This window comes from Cupressus sempervirens, chromosome 5 (genome assembly GCF_028749045.1).
Source record: "Cupressus sempervirens isolate cs-2001-9-10 chromosome 5, ASM2874904v1, whole genome shotgun sequence".
NCBI lineage: Eukaryota > Viridiplantae > Streptophyta > Pinopsida > Cupressales > Cupressaceae > Cupressus > Cupressus sempervirens.
In genome coordinates this window covers 259,451,871-259,473,740 of record NC_143122.1, presented here as the reverse complement: position 1 = coordinate 259,473,740, position 21,870 = coordinate 259,451,871, and positions in this window count along the sequence as shown.

Here is a 21,870-nt window from a genome sequence, read left to right as displayed (position 1 = left end):
TGTATAATCAGATTAGACTCTAGAGACTGGATCATCAAAAGAGCTAAGCCCTTGGGTATAGAAGCAAACAACATATCGAAACTATAAGCTCTCCATGAGGGGCTAATAAAAAGTCTACAATTGAGGATCAAGAGAATCATTATTGAAGGGGACTCCCAAATCATTCTAAACACATTAAGAAAATAGAAACTTTAAATTGGGTCATAAATTCAAAACTTGAGAGTGTACTAAACCTCGTTGATAAGTTCAAATAAATAAGGATTAAACATATATATTGAGAAGGAAACTCAAAGGCAGGCCAATTGGCTAATAGAAGAGTGGAAGGAGAAGACATATTTCTCCTAGCATCTAAGTCTCTTCTTAGTTGATTTTCATACCTCATAGCTTAAGGTGGAAAATTTTTTACCCTTCTCTAACCTTTAGCCTTATCGAAAACATTTTTAAACTCTACATATAAAATGGAGTAACACACTAAACTATTTCAAATTGCTAAATATAGGAGTGATAAAAAAAAGAACAAAGTAGGCTGGTCCTAGCTATTATGATTCATTCACTTAAAAAAAATCATGAATTATAATGATTAGTAGGTGATGTAATGTCTGTCTTTCTCTCTTCTAGATCTTTCTAGGGCCCCAAAGATGAGTATTTTATACTCAGTTCAAGATTATTTTTTGTCACTTTCAACAGGTGCTTGGTAGGTGTTTTGTTTCTTAGGTTTAGAATGGAATCTATCATTTGTTTGTATCATGCCTTGGAGGTACGCACAATGAATTTTAGGGGTAATGTCAAAAGTAAGAGATGGAATAGGATTTTGAATCCTATAGATGATATGACTAGGGTTGTGGTTAGTCAAGAGCTTGGTGAGAGGGTTTTCAACTATGATTTCACTTGGAGAACTAAAAACAATGTCTTAGATTCCTTTATTGGTTGTTTGATGAGGGCCAATGTAGGGAAATGGGAGATTATTTGGCTATGCTAGAATATCTTTGATCCAATCTATCTTGAGGGTTTGGAACATGAGGTCCTTTGTATTGATGATAACTTAAGGATCCCCTTACCCAAAGTCTATATGTCTCATCTTCCTAGGAGTTTGGAACTAGCCAAAGTTTCAAGGTGGCCAATCTTGGTTATTCAGGATAATATCCATCTTTACTAGGAATGACCTAAGATGGAAGCTAGCATCAACTTTCGGCTTCATTGGAGAATAATTATGGAAGACTAAGACAAGAATTGGCTCCTACATTATCTTTGGACATTTGAGGCCTACATCGATTTAGGGGTAGTTTTTGATGATATCAATACTCTGGACTTCAGTTTACCAAATTTATTCAAATCTAGCAAGGAGAAAACAACTTTCATCTTTCCTCCAGGCTCTAGGGAAAAAGATCTGGATGAAGCAGTCAACATCAACATGGTGACATGGAAATCAGATGGGGATATCTAATTGTGGCTCTTTATTTGGCTATGGGTTTCCTTGGGTCCTTTCCCCTATTTTGTTATTTTTTTGTTATCTCTCATCATTATTGTGATCTTCGTTTCATGGTTTTATCCACCATTTGGCCTTTTCTTCGATGACCCTATTTAGGCTGGTGGACTTAGCTCTGTTCAATTTTTGTCCCTTTTCCTCCATAACCGTTGGTTTGTTTTTGTTCACTCCTTGTCTAGTAGTGTCCATGTTTAGTAATGTATAAATGTACATATTGAATATCAATATAAGGTTTATTTTTAGATTAATACGTTGAATGTTATTTATATCTATCTAGCATCTAATATTTTGAATTTTGCTTCTTCATTTATCAGTATTGGATTCCATGGTAGATTTAGAGCTTAGATCTAAGAATTTAATCATTTTGTTGTTGTAGATGAGCATCATATAGCTAATGAGATGTTTCCTCACTTTATCTTCAGCATACATTTAATTATATTGTATCTTTGTTCTGAATCATATAGGTTTTTTTAGAATACTTTAACCTTTTCATTCTACTTTTAACAGTAAATAATCAGTCATACCCCTTAAAGGAAACCTCACCCTATAAAACTCAAGTTTCAAAAAACTTAAATTTTTATAAATAAGAAATGAAATCAACTAAAAGGGACAAGACTCTGTAATGTAAGTATATCTAATAATAAAGAAGTGCTAACATCTAATGTGTATAAAGAAGTTGTCTTAATGCAGAATGACATGAAGCAGTCTCTAGAAAATCCAACGAGAGTTTGGAAGAGTTTTCATCCTTAATTATTTCCTTTGTTTTTCATGAGATTTATTGTAACTAATACTATTGAAACTAGATGTAAAAGAGGGTTTGCCTTCTAAAGTATCTAAAGAAGATTTGGGCAAATTGTATAAAAGATCAAAAACTAGTTAAGCTTTGGAAAATGAATATTAAAGGATGACCTCCAAAATAATAGAAATTGGGGTATGCCCCTTTAAGTTTGTATCTAAACAAAACCTTGGTCCTGGGAAAGGCTAGATTTTTTCTTCTCTATTCTTTCCTACCAGTGCCTGTTTGAACAGACATTTGTAATTTTTTTATATCATAACATAATCTAAAAGGCTTCGACTGTTTATCAATAAAAAACAAAAAAAATCCTTCTTATTGATTTGTGTGAAATCTATATTTACTTTTAATTTTCAAATTCTAACAACGATATTGGTTAAGAGGTAATTGGATGTAGGCTAAACATAATGGAAATTCAATAAAGAAGGCAAAGCAACAAGAATATCCATCAAAGGGAAATTATGGAATTGACAAAGAAAGATAGACCAAATGCAAACTTTGGGAAAATTGAGGAATAATCCTTACAATCTCAAAAAATAATAATTAAATAGGGGAATGCCCCTATAATATTATTTGTAATTTTAGCGGGCACAAGTCCCTAGACAATATTGGAGGGTTTCTTGACTCCATTTTATGCCTATTTGAATGGAGGAACCATGTAAAATCGTTTTAATAATTATTAAAAGGCATTGTCCTCAGCCATTTATCGATAAAAAAAAAGTTGCTACAAGATTATAATGTTAATTCTAATTATGATACTAAAATATTGCCTAAATTATTCAAATAACCATATATAACTTAGTAGAATGTGCTAAAAATTTATGATTACTATTCATGGTTATAATACTACATGACCATTTATAGTTAACTAGGAGGAAATTGAGAAGTCCTATGTGTAGATTGAGGAAATACATATTGAGGAGAACATTGCTTTAGTTGTTAAGAAAAGGAGATGAAAGATGTTTATGACACCAATCCTAGAAGAACTAACAAATTTGTGGGTTGTCATATGCACAAAGGTAAGAGGTAGTCAAAGTTGACTCTAGTGATTAGGAAGCTTCCAACTCAGTTGATGATTATGAGGATTCTCAGCAGTAAAGCTTGGTTAATACCACCAACCACTAATTTAACGATAATGACTTGTAAGATTTTGAATACACAAGTTCTACCCTTGTAGAATTTCTTGAAGAGAATTATTTATGTACTAAGTGTGATGTCACTACTATTGATCTCTTGATGCCTAAATATAAGGTGTGGGAACTCAAAAAGAAGTTGATGAATGTCTCAAAATTTAGGTCTAAGGTCATGCAATATTCGACTACTTCCCTCTATCCACTGCTAGAGAAGGAATTGGCCAAAGATGGTGATAATGAAATCAACCATAAGGAATTGCTTAAGTTCCTTACAAAGGGTTGGGGTTGTTTTTTTGGCTAGTACCTTTTTACCAACCTTTTGGTGGATTTTTTTCATTACAAATGCTCTATGTTATGTTTCTAGGAAGTTTTTCTCTCTATGCATTGATTTTTATTAGATTAGCAGGGAAAGGGCCTTCACCCTATTATAGAGTAGAACATAATAATATACAACCAACACATGAGAAACACCATCTTAAACAACATAGGGCATGCCTACCTACTAAATAGAATAGACCATAATGAAACTAATTAAGCATGCTAGAAAAATTAAAATTCATACTTACCTAGCTTATAGTCTTCTCAAAAACTAAGTTTGAAACAAGAAACAACCTAAAGATAACCCTAACCATGAATATGCTTGATAAGTTTGTAAAGATAAACATAATATGTCCATATAATGATAAAATAATAGGCAACATAAGTACACCACCAAAAAAAGAGAGCACGAAACATACGATGAATCAAAATTCATTGGGACAAAGATGACATTCCAATTCTTTAGAAGGTTCTCCAACATCTCTCTCTAGGTAGCCATTGTTGATCCTCTAGACCATGCTCCTCTAGTTTCATTTCTCTTTCCCATCTTCTTCAACTTCTTTTTGGTTTTATATTAGCATGTAGGAACTCCCATAACTTTTTTTTTTTATGATGCCTTACATTAACCTTATTAGAGATAGGATTGCCTCTTTCAACTCCTTGTTTTTCTAGTGCTTAGATATAGTATCAACCTTATTTTATAGCATAACCATTCTCACATAGAGATCTTCCATATAAAATTTGATGCCTTCCTAGGGCTCCCTTCAGTTTCCTCTAACTTGTAGTCTTCTTTTAAATTCAACCTCTTCATCCTCTTTCTTTTCTTCTTTTTCATGTTCCATATTGATGCAAGGGCATCTAGGGGTAGTTGGCTATCCTACATGGTTAAGGGATTTTTGTGGAGCTGAGTGGACCTATTTGGGTCTTGGGTAATTTTTTTTGATGTATTTAATAAGTATTGTAAGTTGTTGAAGGCATTTGGTATCTAATTTCTGTTGGAGGTTGACTTATGGCTCTTCAAGTAGTTAATGTAAGGGATATTTAATTTGTAGCTTATTGGACCGACTTGTGGCTTAGTTGGGTATAAGTAGGGAGTATTATGAATTCTTTAGGCATTCATTCATTCATTCAAAGGAGCAGGAGTGAGTCTAGAGAGTAGTTGAAGGATGAGTTTTTCTTAAGTTTGTGGATAGAGCATCGAATGTGAGGCAATTTACAACAGGATTATGATTATTCATCCATCTTGGAGAAGAGGATGTGGTAGAGGAGTGAATTTTGAGAAGAGCTAGTAGTTGAGGCTTGGGAAACAAGGAGATTTCTTGGTGGGCTTGCAAGTACTAGTTGGATCTTCCTTGGAGGTTTATATCAGAGTGTGGATCTGGACTAGCTAGGGTTTGGATTGGATCTTGAGGGATCTTGTAGAACTATTACTTGCTTTGTGTTTGGCCATAATTGGGAAGGCCTTACATCCTGACACATTGCATGTAATTAGTTATTTTATGAATAAAGAGTTGTGATTTAATATTAGATCTTGCATTGTTATTGTGTTTTTTCTTTATGGTTATTTGTTGGGGGCTAGGACATCTCCTTTGGGGATTCTCGTACCTTGCACTACGTCAAGTGGTATTAGAGTGAAGGTTGTTCCTGAGCATGTAGACAAATCATCGAAGTTGAGGTAGTTTGCACCTAGATCTTGGGAGGACATGCAAATGGATCTATGGTTGTGAAGATGGAAGGTTGATCTTGTTCAGGAAGATTGATCTGTTCATGATTTATTGTAGAGTATTTGTGAAGATCTTGGAGATGGCTCTAAAAGGATTGGATCCTAAGGTGATTGCAAATCTTCATGATATGGTGGCAAAGAGGTTTTTAGAGATGTTTGCTTGGTTTGAAGCTAGTTTGGTTGATCAAGTTAAGCAAGGAATAGTTGAGTTTCATAGATATTTGTGGAGCTAGAGTCCACCAATTTGGAAGAGAGTTGTCTGGTTGATTACATGACTTGATCGAGAGAGAAGATGGCATAGAAAGGTTGGTGGAAGAGGTTGGTTTTGTTGATCAGTTTGTGGAGTCTGATACAGAACCTACATAGAAACTAGAGGTTTTTGCTGAGGATAATCCTAACCTTGTTGACACTAGGATGGAGATTGGTTTTCATGATCAATTGGTTGAGTTTGACATGGATATTGCAGAACACTCAATCATGGATGATCCAGTTGTTGTTGGTGGGGACTTTTATGTTGTAGGCTATCTTTTTGTGAATAATGAGACCATTTTTGTTGTGAGTTTGGAATGTGTTGATGGAGATCTACATATTTCTGCTGATATGGAGTTTATTGTTGCTGGTGTGGATTCACTAGTTGCTTATGTGGATGAGATTTTGTTGATGAAGCATTACATTCAACTTGTTCCTAGGAGTAAGCATGCTGATTGGATGGTTGAGATTCTGGTGTTTGACAAAGTGATGTAGATGTGGATGATTTTCATGTTGGTTTTCTTTTCCCTGTTGGAGTGGAAGCCTTTGGTGAAGATGAAGACGGTTGTGAATTTTCATTGGGCATCAAAGTGTGGGACACACTTTTCGTTTCACACTTGGGGAGTCTGATACAGGAGCATCTGGGGGTAGTTGGCTATCCTGCATGATTCAGGGATTTTTTTGGAGTTGAGTGGACCTATTTGGGTCTTGGGTAATTTATTTTGATGTATTTAATAAGTATTGTAAGCTTTTAAAGGCATTTGGTATTTAATTTCTATTGAAGGCTGCCTTATGGCTCTTCAAGTAGTTAATGTGAGGAATATTTAATTTGTAGGCTACTAGGATGACTTGTGGCCTATTTGGGTACAAGTAGGGGGTATTGTGAAGTATTTAAACATTCATTCATTCATTTGGAGGAGGAGTGAGTCTAGAAAGTAGTTGAAGGGCGAGTTTTTCCTGAGTCTATGGATAGAGCACTGAATGTGAGGTAGTTTATAGTAGGATTGTGATTATTCATTCATCTTGGAGAAGAGGATGTGGTAGAGGAGTGAATTTTGATAAGAGATGGTAGTTGAGGCTTGGGAAACAAGGAGATTGATTGGTGAAAGGTTTCTACCAGAGTGTGGATCTAAACTAGCTAGAGTTTGGATTGGATCTTGAGGGATTGTGTAGAACAATTACTTGCTTTGTATTTGGTCATAACCAAGAAGGCCTTAGAACTTGACACATTGCATGTAATTAATTATTTTATGAATAAAGAGTTGTGATTTAATATCAAATCTTGCATTTTTATTGTGTTTCTGTTGTATGGTTATTTGCTAGGGGCTAGGACATCTCCTTTGGGGATTCTCCTACCTTGCCTTGCATCACATATCTTCATTGTCTTCTTCATACACAAGTTCATATTTTTCTTGAGATGTGCCTTGTTCTTTATTAAACACAATCATTTTTCCTTTGTTTTGTAGGACTGGGGAAATTTTTGCTAGTTTGATAGATCTACACATTTGATTATAACCTCTCTTTATATTTTTGGTTTCTTTATTCTTTGATTGTTTTTCCTCTTCATATATTCAATTATAATAATTGCAACTCTCTTATTTTAGGATCCCTCCTGTGTTCGCATTAATTCTTATTTTTTTTATTAGTGACAACACTTATTCAAATTCTATATGGTTATCGAGCTCTTCATTCAGTCTTCAGTATTTGCTGAGCAATTCAGTGGTTACCAAGTCTCACAGTTCATACCGAGCATTCCAGTAGTTACCAAGTGAATTCAGGTAGTGTGAAGTCTAGCAATTTAGACCGAGCAATTTAGTTCTTATTGAGCAGTTCAATGGTTACCGAGATTCATAGTGTCTATCAAGTCATCAGTTGTTGTGATGTGAAGCCAGTGTTAACCGAGTGATGGGATGAGTAGTGTTTACCGAGTGCAAGCAAGGTAAACATAGTATTCAGTTTCTATCAAGTGACACTATATCTACCAAGTCTCCAATGTTCACTGAGTTCAAACCTAAATTGATTAATTAGTATGGACCGAGCCTCTACTTCTACCAAATGCATGACGATGTTGAGTAATGTAGTGGATGTCGAGTATTAGAAATTCACCAAGTTAGCTTTGAGAACTCGAGTTTCTACATTTGGGTTGACTCAGTAATATTGGTGTTATCTTGTGTTTTGGATAACCTTGTAATTATGAGAATTGGGTTGTTATATATGTAATGTATTGTATCATACCCAAGCAAGAAGAAGTGATGCATAAGAATGCGAATGTGAATTAGCAGCAGAGCAAAGTGTATAGCAAGGTCAAATTTGGAGCAGTCAAGGTTCATCTATCACAAAGGAGTGATCAACATTTCAAGGATCTAAATCAACAATTCAGTTGTAAGTTAGATCTACTGTTTCATCCTAATAGGTGAATCAACTTCAAATCCTTTAACAGGGTAGACTTAATAGTCTTTTGTTAAATCTCTTTATCGAGTGCATACTCATTGTATGTTTGTAAAACCTCTAACAAGGTGGACCTAGTAGTGCTAATTGCTCCTAATAGGGCAGATCATCAGAAGTGATCATTGTAAGCCTTAACAAGCCAACTTTGTACTACAATATTGAAGTTTTGTGGGTATCATCCCCACCCCAGTTTTACTTTCTTATTGGAAGGTTTCTAGGTCACCAAATATTGTGTTCAAAGTGTTTTGTGCTTTTAGTTTCTCATGCATGCTATAGATTAGATCAATTAATGATGAATGGATTATGTTATTAAGTGTTATATTTGTCAACAGTTTTGAGGTTACTGATTCACCCCTCCCCTCTTAGTAACCTAGCTAGTCTTGATTATTTCCAACATCTTGGGTCTTTTTTCTTGAATTGGAGGACCCTAATAAATCAATAGGGGTTTTATGCTTCTTGGTAGTAATTTTCAAAAATTCACTGAATGAGGGGAGGGGTATGTGTAGGATTATCTTTACACACCTTCCTACCAAATCAGCTACTAGAATTCATCCTATTAGGTACATTCTTAATAAATTACATTTTGGAAGGAGGTGAAAAAGGTTGGTTATGATGACCATATTGTAGAGGGTTAGCATGCAAAGATCAAGAGCCAAGACATGCTTCTACAAGTCCATAATAAGACCTTATACAAGACATGAAAATTTCATCTCTTACCCTTCTTGTTAATACTCCTTTTCTTGCATTACCAATGATATAATCATCAACATGATTTCTTGAAACATACTCAATATTTCTCTATTCTTCTCTAGTTTCTTCAATTTGTACTGGAATTCCATCATCAATTTCAAAGAATAACTCTTGTTTTGCATTTTGATTTTGTACTAGTCTTTGAATTGTACTAACTTAATTTCTATATTCCAATCCAACTACTTCACTTCCAACTGCTCCCCTTGAGAATTAGTCCCCTTTACATAGATCCATTATAAAATATGCAATGAATCCACTATATTGATGTGAAAATAACATCTTAGTTCTATACTTGTATGGAAATGATCCCTAGCTTACCTATGAGTTACTCAAAAGAATCCTTAGGTAATGGTTTTAGAAGATATTTGCACCTTCTTTCTTTGAGGTCACTTAAGCCCTCTCGACCTCTTTCTCTTACACCTTTTCCCTTAGAAAGTAATTTTTTTTGCAATGTTCTTAGTCTTAGGGTGTTACACTAGATTCTTAGATATGTTTATTGTACTGGTATTATTAGAAAATATAGTTACCAATTATATGATCTTCTCATTAATCCCTTCCAAGACTTTCTTTATCCATATAGCTTGTGAGATATTACTAGACGATACTAAATATTTTTCTTTTTTTGTGGATTATGAAATGCAATTATGCTTCCTACTAATTGAAGACACAAGTCTTATACCTAGGAAGGATGCACCACTACTTGTGATTTTCTATCATCAACATTGCCTATCCAATCTACATCAATAAACACTTAGAATAAAATCATCATTATGAGGATACCAAATCCATAATTTTATATATATATAATTTTCACTACCATCATATGTGTTTCCTTAGGACTAGACTAAAATCTTACAACAATCCCAATTGCATGAGCAATGTCTGGTCTATTGTGAACACTAGTGGCTTTCTAATCATGGAATTTTAGAAAGATTCATTTAATGAACTTGAATAATTATCCTTAAACAACTTGCATCTTATAACCAAGGGGATTCCAACTGGTTTAGAGTCTTCCATCCTAAAAGTATTAAACACTTCTTTCACATACTTGGATTGAAAATAAAAATAATCTATTTGAGTTGCATCACTTGTAAGTAAATGATTTATTTTATCTCACCTATCATACACCTTTCAAATTCCTCCTTTATCTCTTTTGCAAAATATCTCTCCAAAATAACAGTACTAATCACTCGTACTCGGTTCATAGTGTAAACTGTAGCACTAATCACTTCTCTTGAAAACATCTTAGCACATGGTTCTAACAACATCTATGATGGTTCTATTCCATCTTTCAGAAATTCCATTTTTCTATGGAGTCCTTGGAGAAAACTTTTTCCTCTTGATTCCATTCTTGTCATAATAGTCAATAAATTCCTAAGATTTATACTCTCCACCTCTATTAGATCTTAAACACTTTAGGGCCTTACTGATTTATTTTTCTACTAGTTGCTTTAAAACTTTGAGCTTATGAAATGTTTTTGAATTTTACCTCAAGAAAGTTAACCATATCATTCTAGAATAATCATCAAAAAATAGTATAAAATGATTATCATCACGATAACTTCTATTCCTTGTAGGATCACACAATTTAGTGTGCACCAAATCCAAAATGCTTTCAATGAATAAGACATGCTACTGAAAGTAGTACTAGTCAACTTACCTAAATGATGATCTTTGCAAATAATCTTGTCTCATTGTATTAATGGAATAAATCCTCTAATTTTATTAGTCTTTCTTATCTTAATCAAGCTAACAACTCACATGAAAATACCCTCTAATCCATAGCCAAATATCTTCAACTTCTGTATCCAAACAAAAATTAATTGTAGCACTCAAATGGAATATGTTACCTTTGGTCTATCTCTCGATAGCTATCAATCTCTTGAGCTTCCTAGATTCTTTCACATACCTTCCTTGAACTATAGATGATAATTTTTTTTATGCAATTGACCAACATTAAGAAAATTATGCTTTAAACCTTAAACATGATACACATCATGGAATGTTGCTGCCAAATATGACTACACCACCATCAAACTCTTGAAGATTAATTAGACCTTTTCTATCATCAGTCATGTGACAATAAAATCCACTATCAATGACCCAATCATTACTCTAATCTAAATGTGAGACTAAATACTTCTCACCTTCACCTTCTATGGTATCCTCCTTGATTACACCAAATACTACTTCTTCTTCATCATTTCCCTCCAATTCTTCACCAGTTACTCTTTCATTAATTGCAACATAGCATTGCTTCTTTGCTTTATCTTTAAATATTCCTTTCTTACACTTTTGATCAACATTAAGACATCTAGCAGCAATATGAGTAATCGTATTTCATGATAAAAATTTCAAAGGTAGTTTACCTCTATACTTAGGAGTGCCTCTAGGTAATTTTATTACAAGTAGAGCTTTAAATTCAGCTTTTCTTTTCTCTTCATCAAATAATGAGTCAAGATATATGTGTCTTATAACTTCTTTTCCTTTTCTTCCCAAAGCCAGTGATAAGAAGACCTTAAAATCTATATCAACCTTGGAACACTATTACTGTAGTTGTTCATCTCAAATGCAGTAAGATTTCTGATTAGTCCATCAATGGGACTTTCATCAAAATATCTCAACTCCAAAATTGTAGAAACTCTAATGGCATAATTAGGCATAAAGGTTCTCAATATTTTAATTATGACTTCTTCACCTTCTATGGTTCTACCATCACTTATAATTAAAACAATGACCTCTTTTAATCTATGACCATACCTATCAACATTTCTACCTTCTACCATTTTTATGTCATCATATTTTCCTTTCAAACTATTAACCCTAGCTATTTGAACATGCATATCTCCACCATAAAACAAATTAAGATTTTTCTAAACATCATGTTCAATATTAAGTCCACAACTATCAATAAAATCAATATCAAATAAAATATTTACAATGACATCTGATGCTTGTATGCTTTCTTCTCCCACCTTCAACTCATATGCATTGAGGGTCCCATTAAGTATGACATATTTGGTCTCAACATGCATCTGACACTATGACCACACTCCTTCAATATAGATCTCCATTCTATCACACCATATGGATAAGTTCTTCTTAGAACACTTTGGAACTTCTTTCTTCCTCATCTTGATTTTTACCTCAAGTTGTTAGGATTCCCACCAAGGGGACCTAAACTCTAATGCCAATCGTTAATGTACTTATGGCCCAAGATTACATGAGGGGTGATCTATCAAATTTATTTTAATTACCAATTTATCAATAATGAGCAATCAAAATCATATTTAATCACTTTAACATTCATCCATTCATCTAATGTTAACTTGTGAAATAATAAGTAAAGCAACTCATAAAAACATCTAAACAAGTAGCATAAAGACACCAATATTTTTACGTGTAATCCAATTGTTAGAGGGAAAAAACATTGTGCAAATTAGTACCCACAAATATTTGCACTATTTTGAAATCCATTATGTTAAAGGCCTATCCCTATTAGGATCTTATACTAATACCTTATTAAAGGAAAAATCTATTAGGAGTCATTTAGTTAAGGGAATTTTCTCTATCCCTATTAGGAGTAACCTTGTAGGATGATTTTTAACTCAAGTTATTTAAGGAAATTAATCTTTAGACCTATTAGGATCCTACTCATCCTTTTAAGAGTGACCTAGTTAAGGGATTTAGACTTGGAGAGCTTGTTAGGATTCAACAAGGAATGCGATCTATGTATAACACTTCTCAATTTTTATTACAGATCTAATTGAGCTCAACATTTACTTCTTCTTGTAGGAATTCAACTACTATCTTGATCACAAACACCATTCATGATCTACACACTCACAATTGTGACAATCTATTGTATAGATAAATACTTCAATCTTTATGGTGGCCACCACCTTAACTAACATTTATTACTTTTGAATTTTACCTTAGCTCACCAAAATTTATTGCCAAACCTTAATCCATTATTTGATAGATCTTTTGGATCATCAATTTGAATTTCACATTGATTCAATAAGGAACATTTGGCCATTTGCACATTTTTCAGTGAACATGTATAAATTTGAGAAATTCAATCACAACTACCATGTTTGACCAATTCATCAAAACTCATTTATGCCACATCATTTCCATGTTATCACCCAACTTTATATGGTAAAAGATCCACTAGAGTCAACTAAAACATTATTGATTAAGGGTGAAAAATAAAATTTTCTAGGTGTCCTTGTTCTTTATCCCAAACATAGTAACAAATTATTATTTTTGAATCATACAACACACACTGATTTCAAATATGGGGAAAATATATACACTTAAAAATTGTGAAGTTAATCAATTAAATATTTTAACATTTAATTAATTTGATTCTTCTATTAACTATAATAATTTTTTTAATTTATTAAGTTAACTCATTTAGGTTATGTTACATCGTCCTAAGGCTTTTGATTAGTCCTATTAAGTGATTCAATTAATTACTTAATTACACACTCATGATGTGACTAAGTCTACTAGTCCACATTCATTTTATAAGTCATGTGACACATCACGTTTGCACAAATAATTAATTATATTATTAATTATCCTATTTTCCATCACACACTAGTCCTATCTATAAGGGGTCAAAGAGGATTATGTGTCCTCAAAGGAATGAGTCATAGGGACACTTGCCTCTTTGTGACAAAGTCTATGCCACCTTCCCTATAATTTAGTTGATGGTCAAGCCCCCTCACTTAGTCATGGGTGACTCATGAGACACTTTTACAAAGATTTCTCATTGAGATTAGAGTCACACTGATGTTCTCTTAGTGGTCTTTGTAAGATACATTTCATGTGGCTTCCCTTTCCATATCAAATTGCTTTGTGTCAAGGTGAGAGGAACATGACCCCTATTCTTCCTCTCACATCCCAACTAATCCCTCAATTATCCTCATTCCCCCAACCAAGTCAATCTTGACAACCCACTTGAATAAATTTCACTCACAACCATTGGATTGTACCACCTAGGCTAGGGTCTCCAAAGAGTCTATAAAAGGAGCCTTCATTCCCACAAGAAAGTTAATTAGAAACTTGAGAAATACGAATTCTAGAAATATTTGTGCTAGATATTTCTATGAGAAATCAAGCATTATAAGATCATAGCATATTCATATTATCATTAGGATCATGTTCCATCCATTGTCATCCATCCATCATTTCATCTCAATTTTAGAGCATTCTAGGATCATCTTGTTAGTTTTGCTTTGAATTAATAATCTCCACACTTTGGAAGAAAATATTGAAGAAGAAGTTGATCAAGGAATCTGAGATCTCACCAATAAAATTACTTAAAGGCTAGGAGAACAATGGAGACAAGCTGTATTTGGTAAGTAGATGTAAAAATCATATTTTTATGCATATTTTGTTTGTAGTTTTTATTGGGTGTGCATAGTTAGATTAGATTAAATTAATTTTAGATGTCACTAATTGAAGAGATCAATTTCTTCATTGGATTTTAGGTATCACAACTTAGAAATAGAATCTACATTAGGTAGTCCAAGTATGTGAAATAGATATTCAAGACATTTGGATTATAATAATCAAAACTATTTGGTACACCTATGGTGACTGATTGCAAATTTTCTAAGGAAGATGGATCTAAGGAGGTGGATGAGACATTATGCATATATATGATAGGGAATCTATATGTTGTGAATAGAAAACTAGATATAACATAGGTAGTTGTAGGATTAGTTTCTCAATTCTCCACTAATCCTAAAGAATCTCACATGATGGAAGTGAAAGGATATTTAGTTATTTTAAGGGTAGAAAAGACTATGGTATTTAGTGTCCTCAGAGAGATGATTACTCTTTGAGTATGTTTATTGATGCAGATTGGGAAGAAAATGTGGATAAGAGGAAGAGCACAAGTGGACCAAACCATGGTATGTAAAATGATTCCCAATTTTCATTCTCAATAATTCCTTGTCAATAAAAATTCTATTTTATAATATTTATTTCAATATAGTATCTTAACTACTGAGAGCTTGTAGGTAAACTCAAACCCTAATTATAGCCCTAACCCTAATCCTAACCAAGACCTTCATCCTAGTCTTAACCCTAACCCTAACTCTAACCCTATCCCTAAACTTAACCCTAATTATAATCCTAAATCCTAAATGAAAAACCCAAATTTGAACCTAATCCAAAACCTAACCCTAACAAAGACCTTAACCCTAAATCCTAAATATTAAACTCTAATTCTAACCCTATCTCTGTCCCTAAATCCTAAATGTTAAAACCGGATCCTTATACCATACACCGTAGTCCTAATCCTAACCTCAAAATCTAATAGTAATTATAAACTTAAGGAAAAATGAAACCCTAACCCTACTTCTAATACTAATCCATCACCATAGCTTTAATTCAAACAATAATACTAACATTAAATGCTAGTTCTATAACCATAATGCATTACCATAGCTACAATTCAAATAATAATACTAATGCTAAATACTAGTTCTATAACCATAATTCTAATTGTAAGCCTATCATAATCCATACGTTAATCTTTACCCTAAGTGTACCCTAAATTAATATCCATAGCTATTATTGTCTATCCAATCTAAATCCTAACCATAACAATAATTCTAAACCCATCCCTAAACATAATTCTATCATGGTTAACCAAACCATAACCTTAAACCCTAACCCTCATTATAATAAAAAATTTAAACCAAAATATTAAAACATAGTATTTTTGAATTTAATTATTGAAGGATTTTTTATAAATGCTTAAAAAATAAGATATATATATATATATATATATATATATATATATATATATATATATATATATATATATATATATATATATATATATATATATATATATATATGAAATCATACACTTGAATAAGTATGACACGAAGACCTTTGCGCTAAGAATGAAGTATGTGAATTCAACATCGTTCAACCCTCATGAAAAATTCAATAGATACCTTATACAATTTCATATCTTCTAGAGGTTCCAATATGCAATACCCTTCCTCCATTCCCTCATCCCTCAAACTCTCACAAAAGATGATCGGGGAGAATGTACGATAGTTTGATCTCATTGATCGCACAAATACGATGGTAGATCAAGATTAGGGGGTTAAAGGAATCTGATACCCTATACAAAGGTTCCCCCTAAGCATGGAGGTAGAAGAAATACCAATATTAAATCTAATTCATTCTCCATAATTTGGAGTGAGCACCAGACCCCAAGAAGTCAATGACAATGCATCCCTTAATTTCAAATCTAGAAAAGTCCTTGAATAACAAACCTAGGATCAAGGAAGTTGATCACATTGTTTTGAATTTCATAGGACATTCAATTGAATAAATTTAATGCCAATGCCATAAATTTGGAGATTTTTCTTGATGGACTATCCCAGGTATGGATATAAATGCTATAGTCAAATGGAATAAGAAGCTCTTGAAAATAACATAGACTTAAAAACTATGGAAAACAATTTTCTTTACATAGCTTGTGATAGTTCATATTTAAAAAATAGACTTCTTAAAAGGGAAACCCTAGCTTTCAATGGTTACCTCTTCAAATTTTTGGATTGGGAACCCTTTTTTGATCCAAGGACTTTGGGAGATTTCAAAGTAGATCACGCAAGAAATTTACCAAACCTCCTAATAGAGCTAAATGTTAGGGAAACACTTAAAATTATTGATAATACTGTACTATCTTTTTCAGCATTTATAGAAATCAATCTTAAGTTCTCTAGTTTGATTATTATTATTTATGTTAACATATTAAAACCTAAACTACTAGATATTAGTTCATCAATGATAAAACCATTTTTATCAAACGTAGATTTGTCGAGTGTTCCTTCTGGGAAGATTTAGTTCTTTGCGATCTTCCTTCCCTAGCTCCAAACTACTTAGTAGATTCTACCCCTACCTCAAATGTTCAAATAATTATTAATGAGGATGGGGGAGGTTTCTATTTTCTAATTGATGAAGAATCGGAAGAAGGGGAGATTAGGGATCCCCTCATCTACAATTAGTAATTGTTAGGGTAGAGAAATAAATAGAAGATGATTCCTCCCCTATTAACGTTGACATAGCTTATGTAAAATTCCCCCTGTAAAGGATCAAATCGATCAAGGTTTTGACTATGAATAGGATACATCCAATATTAACATCTGAGATTAGAATGACATCAACATTCTTTCACAAGAGGAAACCATGGAGACCCCAAGCTAGGTTAAAAGAGAGGTTAATATTTTAGTGGAAGCCCGAAATAATATGGTGGTCGACAATCTCATGAATTTCTTCAACAACATAGATCCAAAGATGGAGTAGCCCAAGGGAAACCAAAATTAACGGATTCATTTCATGTTGGGAAGGGGAAGATCCTTCCCACAACATCAATAATATCTTAACCTAGAATGTTAGGGGTCTTTTTGTCTTAATGCCCCTAACAAACAATATCTTCTAAAATTATGTATCTTGTTGATTAGAGTCAATATCATCCTTATCCAAGAAACCAAACTAGCTAAGGAAGAGATGGATAAATTTAGAAGAACCCTAGGTTGAGGGAAATCAAGAAGTCTCCAAAGAAGGACCAAGGATAATTTTAGTGGCTAATATATGCCAATTGGATAATCTCACTCATTAGGGCCCCAAAAATTTCCTTGTTTTTGCAACTTTGAAGTAGCCATGTCATCTCACTTTAAGAAAATTTGGTCCCATGCTTAGGTTAATCACCAAAAATAATACAAAAGTATTTTTATTTTAGTGAAGACTTTGCCAATTGAATCTAATATTTCCACATGATAAATTAAAGATTTTTACTTATAATTTCTAAGACTTTTCTTAATTAATGGTCATATTCACCAATATTATGGTAAGAATTTAAGCTAGGTTATAGGTTATAGTAGTAGATTTGACTCATGTCTCTATTTTGGAGATTTTCCATCAAACTTATCCTTTCTCACTTTTGACCAAATATGTTTGATTAGGGACACATGTCTTATTTTGGGAACTTTCTTTAAAACTCAATATTCTTTTAAAAGTTTGGAACAAAATAGAATTTAGGCCAATGATTTAGAATCATACAATGATTATAAATAATTAGGGTGTTTCCCACAAACCACTATTCAATAATTTGAAGGAAAGTTGTAATGATAAAAGTGGGCTAAATTTGACCTTCAACTTTGATAATTAATTAGGCTCCATATAATAATAATAATAAAATCATGGTTTCTAGGTATCTATACTTTTGTCTATAATTGTATTCAATAATAAAATATTTATCATAATTTTATAGAATTTTTATACAATTGAAAAAAATCACGAATAAAATTGAAAAAATTGCCACATTAAAGAAAAAATTTGCAATAGAAATTAATTTTGTTACCCTCAACTAATCTTCAATTTGCCAAAATTTCATACCTTTTTCTAAAAGGGGTGTTTATTAAAGTTATCCCTGTAGAGGATGCCTCAAAGGGCTTTGCTATTTTGTGGGATCCTAGGAATATCTCAATATCTTCCTTGGAGTTTCGTAGAAACTGAAAGTATGGGTAGTGACGAGTATTAGATCTAAAGTCTATTTCAGAATCTTCAACATTTATGGTCCAAAAAGAAACTGGGATAAAGGAAGTATGTGGAAGGAAATAGAAGATAGGATTATTCTAGGGGTGTTAGAAATTTCTATTTTAGGAGGATAGTTTAATGCTATCCTTAAAAACCTTCGGAGAAATGAGGTGGCAACATCTAGCTCTCCTCAACATCCAAGATTTTGCAGAATGGGTCCATAGGGTTGGTCTATTGGAAAATTAATTCTCCTTAGACTCATTCACCTAGAATAACTAGAGGAAGGGTTTTAGTAATATTATTGTAAATCTTGATATGATCTTTATTCATGGGGATTCTTCTCACTCTATTTCATTCATAGCTGAAGTTGACTAGTTTTGGGATTATACCACTTCCCTATCAAACTCCAAAATATTGAGAAAAAATGACGAAGAAAATGCCTTTTTGAGTTCAAATAAATGTAGATTAGGGATGAGAATTGCCTTAATTTGATTAAGTAATGTTGAAATGAAACCAAAGTGTCTTGCTCCAAATTTTTTCAAGTGGTTAGTAAGTTGAAGATTATTAAATAAAAATGGAAAGAGTGGAACTCATATTTCTATGAAAATATCTTTGAGGATAAACTCACCCTGGAGGATAAATTGGAATCCCTTAATAAAGAGGTTTTGGAACATGGGATGGGTTTACCCTAGTTCCTTAAAGAGAAGAAGCTCATGCAACACTATGAAGATGTCCTAGCTAAGGGGGAGCTCTTCTAGAGGAAGAAGTCTAGGGAAAATTTGTTAGAGACAAGGGACAGGAATAAAATGTTCTTTCACAATAGTACCAAAAAAAAGAGAATGATTAACTGTATAACATCCATTAGAGACGTTGAAGGTCAAATTAGGAATTCTCTAGAATATATTAGCTCAAAAACCATATCATATTTTGATCACATCTATAAAAATATGGTAAGCTCCAACCTTAGGGTCTAGAGGGATATTTTAGCATCTATTCCCAAACTTATCTTTGAGGAGAAAAACAAAAAGCTAATGCAAATTTTCACTTAGCAAGAAATTGAGATAGTTCTAAATCTTATGAACCCAAAATAATCACCTGGGCTCGATGGCTTCCTCACAACCTTGTTTTAGAAATGCTAGGATTTTTTAGGTGACAACATAACTAGTGCTGTAGAAGGAGTTAGGAACTTGGGTAAACTTCTGAGAGCTTTAAACAACACATTTATTTATCTCATCCCTAAAAAAGAGAAACCAGAGTCTTTTGACCTACAACACTTTGTAATAATCTTTAAAAATTGCTTACCAAGACTCTCGCTAACCAACTTCAATTTCTCTTTCCTAACCCTATTAGTGAGGATCATAATGGTTTTGTCATTTTTTTTATTGATTTATGATATAATTATTATTGTATATGAGGAAATACACTCAGTCCAAATCAAGAAAGAACCAAGTATGTTGATCAAATTGGACATCAAAAAGACATATGATAAAGTAGACTAGAGATTCCTATGTAAATATATGGAAGCTTATGATTTCTCCAAGCAATGGATAAACTTGATCTTTGAATGTATCTCGACACCAAAATTATCTATGCTAATCAATAACTCTCCATAGGGCTTCATTAGTATTTCAATAGGTTTAAGGAAGGGGGATCCAATCTTCCCCTTTTTATTTATCCTTATGGTCAATGCTTTAATTAGATCTTTGTCTAATGCTAGATCTTTGGGTTAGATTAAAGGGATTTCTATTACTAGTGAGCTAGAACTAACAACGAAGATAAATCAACAAAGATAAATTATATATTTGGTCAAGAGATCAACAAAGATACATCATATATCATTTTCTTTAGCACCCAACCAAGTGTGCAAGATTAGATTTGTGATATTATTGAATTCAACAAGGGATCCCTTCCTTGTAAATACTTAGGGTTACCTTTAAACTCTAGTACTTGATCAACTAAATATGGAATCTTATTTTAGGAAAGCTTCAAAAAGAGTGGTAGGATGGAAAGGAGAATGACTTTCATCTACAAGGAGAATTACTTTAGTTCAATCAGTCTTATCAACCTGACCTATCTGTCAACTTTCTTGCCTTGACCTACTAGGCAGTAAACTAAATGAAATTAATAGGCTTCTTGTAACCTTTTTTGCAGGGGTTGGATTAGAAGAAAATCTTCCCCCTTGTATCTTGGGATCAAGTTTGTAAACCAAAAGAGCAAGGTGGGATTGGTATCAACAATATCAAATTATACTTTGGGAATCAGGATAGCAGGGAGAATGCTTAAGTTCCAAAATCTAAAATAGGTTAGGATCTGCTGCCACAAATACCTTGCTTTTTTGCTCCCTCTAATATGTTTAGAGAAACCAATCCCTCAAAAGGCTCAAGAATATGGAATTTATTTCTCAAATGTAGATATGTCATAAAGAATAAGTTAACTTGGAATTTAGGGGATGGAGAGGATGCACTTTTTTGGAATGAACCTTGGGGTGGTTAAAAAGCCTTAGAAAAATTTAGTTTTCTCCTCCACTCAAGGAGCTATTTAGAATCCAAATGGGGTTCTAGAGTTAAGGATTATGTAGTTTTTGATCAAGGAAATCTTAAATGGCATTGGAAAAGCTTGGATGAGGAGGATATTCCTTTAAGAGAGGACTTTTTGAAGAATGTGCTATCCTTTAGGAAAATTTCATTTTAGGGAGGTAAACATTCCCTTATTTGGTATGGATGTATGAGCGATGTTTATAGTTCTAGAATGGGTTATAAGATTATAGAATCCTCTCTAGGGTTCTCTAAGAGTTGTCTTCCTACTAATCTTTGCTTGGATAAATTCTGCTTTTCCAAGGTAGGAGTGTTCACCTAGATTATTCTCCACAATAGAGCCTTGCCAACCTATAGGTTTAAGAGAATATGCTACCAGGGTCCTAGTAGATGACCCCTTTGTGAAACATAAGAGGAAACAACATATCACCTTTTTCTTAGTTATCCTTTCCCAAACCACTACTAGAAGTTAGGGTGGAGTTCAACCTTCCCTAACTCCATCATAATTTTTATTTTAGCTTGGGTCCTACTAAAACCAGATAGAATTTACAATAACCTTGGATATCCTCTCATTCCATAGTTCTTTGTGAGCTATGGAAGGAGAGAAATAGAAGAATACTTAATGATAAGAAGATGGAGATTGATCATCTTATTAATAAAATTGAACCCTCAAGTATTGAATTGACTAATAGTCGACTGATGTCTATGATCCACAAAGGGTTAAAAATGTCTCACTAGGATGAGAAGATGCATAATAGGTGGATTAGATTGTAAATCTACCCTTCCTCAGAATTGGAAACCTTCAAAGTAACATAAGCAGACATGAATGTGTTTGGAAGACCCCTAAGAGAGGATGGTAT